Source organism: Coffea arabica, chromosome 1c (genome assembly GCF_036785885.1).
Source record: "Coffea arabica cultivar ET-39 chromosome 1c, Coffea Arabica ET-39 HiFi, whole genome shotgun sequence".
NCBI classification, from domain to species: domain Eukaryota; kingdom Viridiplantae; phylum Streptophyta; class Magnoliopsida; order Gentianales; family Rubiaceae; genus Coffea; species Coffea arabica.
This window is the reverse complement of record NC_092310.1, coordinates 34,822,433-34,828,432: the sequence shown is the minus strand read 5'-3', so window position 1 is coordinate 34,828,432 and position 6,000 is coordinate 34,822,433.

Genomic DNA, 6,000 nt, shown 5'->3' with positions numbered 1-6,000 from the left:
TGTCGGTGGGTGTACAAGTGAAGTTCTACGGACTATTATTTACGGTCGACGGAGTGTCGGCAGGAGATCATGCATGGCACATGAATTGGCTTTGGAGCCACCCGTATCCTTATTATATGATGTTGTTCTTTTCTGCTTTTGCTTTACTCTTATTGTGTAATTGTTGCTACATGAATTTACGCTTTCGCCCCTGTTTGCTTACTAAGCATATAGCTTACCCCATTCCTTTTGTTTTCCTTAGCAGGGGCCGACGCGGGGACTTTTGGCTCGTATACTAGTATACTTAGTTTGGCTTGTAATAGTTGAACAGTTAGGATGTTTGTTTTTGTTTTGGTGGTTTGACTCGATACTTTTGGAGAATGTAATTATAACTCTTTTGGGATTGTATATATTGTATTTAGAGCTCTTTCGAACTTTAAGTTTTGAGTCCTAGCGCGAGCTAGGCAGGCGGCCCGCCGATACCCTTGGGTTCGCCCTTGGGAGAAGTGGGGTCGTCACAGTTGGTATCAGAGCCATATGCCGACGGTTGGGACTCTACGTCCTTTTACTGGAAAAGCCCCGAGCCTCTCGTTCGTGAAGAGTCACGAAGCGAAACTCTCCGTAGGGGATGCCCGCGTGCGGGTGGCAAGCTGATCGGTACCCCGTGATGTGACCCTGAGAACTGTCACAGTTGGTATCAGAGCCTAGGCTTCAGATCTCTGTAGTGTATCCTAGGCTGAAAGTTTAGGATGCCGGACTGTGGGATTTGATTTTATTTGAAAGTTAAGCAATTGAGGGATAAAACCTATAGCTGCTTCGCGTGGTCTCTGCGCGGGGTGAGCCTGGATGAAGTGGTGAATAAGTATGAAGGACTAGATGCTCGGTCAAGCATAAGTTATGGATCATAAATGTTATAGGCCTTAAATCTTTCTCATGGTATCTGAGGACCATAGGTAGGTTCGTCAGGTAGGAATTTCGATTGTAGATAGTTTACTCTTGGGACTGCAGCTTGAGATGTGAATTATCTTATTTCGGATTCTTGTGCCTAAGTACTCCAGAGTTGAGGCGCAGCTAAGTACTTGAGATTTGCATTTTGGGGAACATGAACAAGTTTTGTCTGGATAGAGTGAGTACAAGAGATCAATGGGCACTTTGGGAAGTGGAGTAAGAAACCGGACGAGGGTGGTTTTCACTGAGTGTGGGACGACAAGTCGCGTTTCTTTCAATTGCCCTTGTATTGTCCCTACATGTCATTTACTTGTGGTATGTTAATACCTGCATCTATAGTACTTGCTGCACTTGACTTTGTCTAACTTGAAATGTCTCTTGGTGTATATGGTGCATTATATTGCGTACATTTTGGCGTGACTTGTATATATATGTACACCTTTTGATCTTTTGATTATTTCGAGTTTTTCAACCCTTAGCTCGTTGATTGCAATTTCGAGGACGAAATTGTCCTAAGTGGGGGAGATTGTGAGGCCCCAGTTCGTTCTACGTTGATATATTCATTAATTGGGCGGTAACGTTTGGTTTTGGGAGTATTTCGAAAACCCTAAGTAGGGATTAAGATTTAAACCCTAAGTTCCGGTTAAGATTGAAAACCCGTTTTCCTACATTTTCTTATTAGAAAATTCCCCAGATAATTTTTATTGAGTAACTAGAGTTTTTAGATGATTTTTCTAGTATTAGTTAGTTTTTGAGAAATTAAGAACGTATATCGGACGTGGGACCCACTAGTGCGAAAATTTCGGAAAAATTCGGTCGATTAGGTTAAGTTTCGGATACTGTGTAAAATTTACTGGGTGTTAAGAGATAAGTAGAGGTTGCAATTTGGATTGATATGAGAGAGAAAAGTTAGGTAGATATTTAATAAAAGGTGACAAGTGTCACCATAAGATTTAATCTTACCATAAGACCACTATTCACCTTTTTCTATTTTGACCAAATAAATCACCAAAAATAACCAAAAATTCCTCATTCTTTTCTCCCTCTTGGCCGACTCTCTCTCCAAGCAAAAGAAGAAAAAACCTTTCTCAATTCCTTGCTCTAATCTTGCCCAAATCAACAACTTAACCGTTTAATCTTGAACTTACTCCATAAAACCTCTCCTATTAGTGTTAGTAAGTTGTTTAGTGAAGCTTTTTGGAAGAGCTACGGTGACCAACATCTTCCTCTCTCTTGTTTCTTGGTAAGTGAGGCTTGAAACACCCTACTACACCTAATGATGCTTATGTTATGCTCATTGGTGATTCAAGTGCTGAAATTTCTGGTTTTTATCTTGGTTTGGAGTGATTTGGTGAAGTTTTCTATTTTATGATGATTTTTCTGGTTTAATTGGATTATGATGGTGTGGTTGTTTATGATGATTGGAAATGATGTTTAATGACTCTAGGAGGTGGAAAAAGTGAGTAATTACAATCAATTTCTGTTTTGGAAGAAATTGGAAAAATTAGGTTTCAAAGTTCAACATTTCTGTCCGAATTTTTAGCACCTATTTAGAGGCCGAATTGGCCTTGGCTTAAAACATGAAAGTTGTAGGGAATGACATTTTAGAGGTGCTGACAAAATTTCAGGTCAATCGGAGTAGTTTAGAGTGAGATAAGTCGAAATTACTATTGCTGTTCTGGTTTACTCAGAATTGGAAAACTGTGATTGTAATGGGTTGTTTTGGCTAGGAATTCTTCCGAATTGATTGTTGTGGTCTTCTGATGAAATGTAGCCCTGTTTCTAAGCTTTCATATGGCTTTGGAATTTCTGGATTTAGACTTGTGTAGGCTAAGTTATGATGTTTACGCTAGACTGCGTTTTGTGAACCTGTTTTGCGGTTCTGGGATATTGTACTGCATTTTGACCGAGTTATACTCGAAACTAGATTGAGTGGTCTTCTTCAACATTGTAGCCCCTTGAGTCCTGAATATACCTGTAAAATCTCAGGTCAAATGGATTAGTGTACTCTGAGTTATGGACAAAAACCTCAGGCCTGTTTTAGACATTACTTGGTGTACGTTTGGAATTTCAGCTTCTGACCGTGGGTTTTTCCGTTTTGATACTTTGCGAATTGGGTGTTGATCCCTTCATAAGAAATTTAGATCTTGGTCTCAGCTTCGAAACGGTATAAAGTACGTCGGAATTCGAGTTCTGTAGCTTCTGTTATGACCCAAACAATATAGATCGTCAGAACTGCCTTGTATCTGGACAGTTCTGACGGGTATTTTGGCACTCGATTTTCGTTCTATTCTGAGTGGATTCAGATCTTGGCCAAAACATCAAAGTTTTACCCTTATGTTTCATCTTTCTAACGCCTCTGGAATTTCTTGATTTCGATTTCTGAGTCGTGAGTTACGGCCTTGCAAACAGGGCCTGTTTGGTAAACCGCAATGAAACAGCTGGCACAGTTTCGTGCATTTTTGACCTATATCTATTGAGATCTGGGTTGAGATACCTAAATTAAAGTTGTAGCTCTTCCTTTTAGCTTCGAAACGGTGTCTCACCCACCTTGATCCGACACTCCTAGCCTAACTTTTGACCAAAACGGTTTGAGATGGCAGATCTGGCCGTCCCGTTTGCCGTTTCCGCACTGGCGCGTGCCAATTTTGCCGTTTTGCTTGTTTTAAGTACGTTAGTGGCCGTTTGTGATATATTATGACACAATCTTCTATTTCAGACAGTGGTGAGCTAGGCGGAGCCGGTGGGGCCCACTACTAGCGAACACGCGCGAAGCGATTTGGCTTTAGTACTACTTTTGTATTTTGGGTAAGTATTCAGGCCAGTTTGGTGTGTTTTCTTTGCTATGTGTTTGAGATATGTGAAAAGGGCACTTAGGCGAGGGTGTACTTTATCGTACTCGACCTAAACCCCAATTTGAATGTATAATTGTACTTGGCATATGTATATGAACCTTTTGGAACCAAAACCCTTGAGCTTGTGGCTCGGGACGACTTTCGAATAAAGTTTGTGAAGTTTGTAAAGTTTGTGATTTTGAATAATTTTGTGAAGTTTGTGAGTTTGGGGCGAACTCTTGACCTGGTTGGACTATTCGAGCCGGTTAGGGCTTGGTCGAAGTCAGTCCAACTTAGTCTGAGGTCACCAAGTTTGTAGGTTCATGTTATGAACCAATTTTGTGAATCCGGTTCACCGAGAAGGTGACCAAGTTTGTGACCCGAGCTTGTGACTCAAGCTCAAGTTTGTGATTTCGTTCGCCCGGGCAAGTTTGTGAGGTGACTGGCCAGTGAGGGTGATAAGGTGTCGGTGGGTGTACAAGTGAAGTTCTACGGACTATTATTTACGGTCGACGGAGTGTCGGCAGGAGATCATGCATGGCACATGAATTGGCTTTGGAGCCACCCGTATCCTTATTATATGATGTTGTTCTTTTCTGCTTTTGCTTTACTCTTATTGTGTAATTGTTGCTACATGAATTTACGCTTTCGCCCCTGTTTGCTTACTAAGCATATAGCTTACCCCATTCCTTTTGTTTTCCTTAGCAGGGGCCGACGCGGGGACTTTTGGCTCGTATACTAGTATACTTAGTTTGGCTTGTAATAGTTGAACAGTTAGGATGTTTGTTTTTGTTTTGGTGGTTTGACTCGATACTTTTGGAGAATGTAATTATAACTCTTTTGGGATTGTATATATTGTATTTAGAGCTCTTTCGAACTTTAAGTTTTGAGTCCTAGCGCGAGCTAGGCAGGCGGCCCGCCGATACCCTTGGGTTCGCCCTTGGGAGAAGTGGGGTCGTCACAGTTGGTATCAGAGCCATATGCCGACGGTTGGGACTCTACGTCCTTTTACTGGAAAAGCCCCGAGCCTCTCGTTCGTGAAGAGTCACGAAGCGAAACTCTCCGTAGGGGATGCCCGCGTGCGGGTGGCAAGCTGATCGGTACCCCGTGATGTGACCCTGAGAACTGTCACAGTTGGTATCAGAGCCTAGGCTTCAGATCTCTGTAGTGTATCCTAGGCTGAAAGTTTAGGATGCCGGACTGTGGGATTTGATTTTATTTGAAAGTTAAGCAATTGAGGGATAAAACCTATAGCTGCTTCGCGTGGTCTCTGCGCGGGGTGAGCCTGGATGAAGTGGTGAATAAGTATGAAGGACTAGATGCTCGGTCAAGCATAAGTTATGGATCATAAATGTTATAGGCCTTAAATCTTTCTCATGGTATCTGAGGACCATAGGTAGGTTCGTCAGGTAGGAATTTCGATTGTAGATAGTTTACTCTTGGGACTGCAGCTTGAGATGTGAATTATCTTATTTCGGATTCTTGTGCCTAAGTACTCCAGAGTTGAAGCGCAGCTAAGTACTTGAGATTTGCATTTTGGGGAACATGAACAAGTTTTGTCTGGATAGAGTGAGTACAAGAGATCAATGGGCACTTTGGGAAGTGGAGTAAGAAACCGGACGAGGGTGGTTTTCACTGAGTGTGGGACGACAAGTCGCGTTTCTTTCAATTGCCCTTGTATTGTCCCTACATGTCATTTACTTGTGGTATGTTAATACCTGCATCTATAGTACTTGCTGCACTTGACTTTGTCTAACTTGAAATGTCTCTTGGTGTATATGGTGCATTATATTGCGTACATTTTGGCGTGACTTGTATATATATGTACACCTTTTGATCTTTTGATTATTTCGAGTTTTTCAACCCTTAGCTCGTTGATTGCAATTTCGAGGACGAAATTGTCCTAAGTGGGGGAGATTGTGAGGCCCCAGTTCGTTCTACGTTGATATATTCATTAATTGGGCGGTAACGTTTGGTTTTGGGAGTATTTCGAAAACCCTAAGTAGGGATTAAGATTTAAACCCTAAGTTCCGGTTAAGATTGAAAACCCGTTTTCCTACATTTTCTTATTAGAAAATTCCCCAGATAATTTTTATTGAGTAACTAGAGTTTTTAGATGATTTTTCTAGTATTAGTTAGTTTTTGAGAAATTAAGAACGTATATCGGACGTGGGACCCACTAGTGCGAAAAGTTCGGAAAAATTCGGTCGATTAGGTTAAGTTTCGGATACTGTGTAAA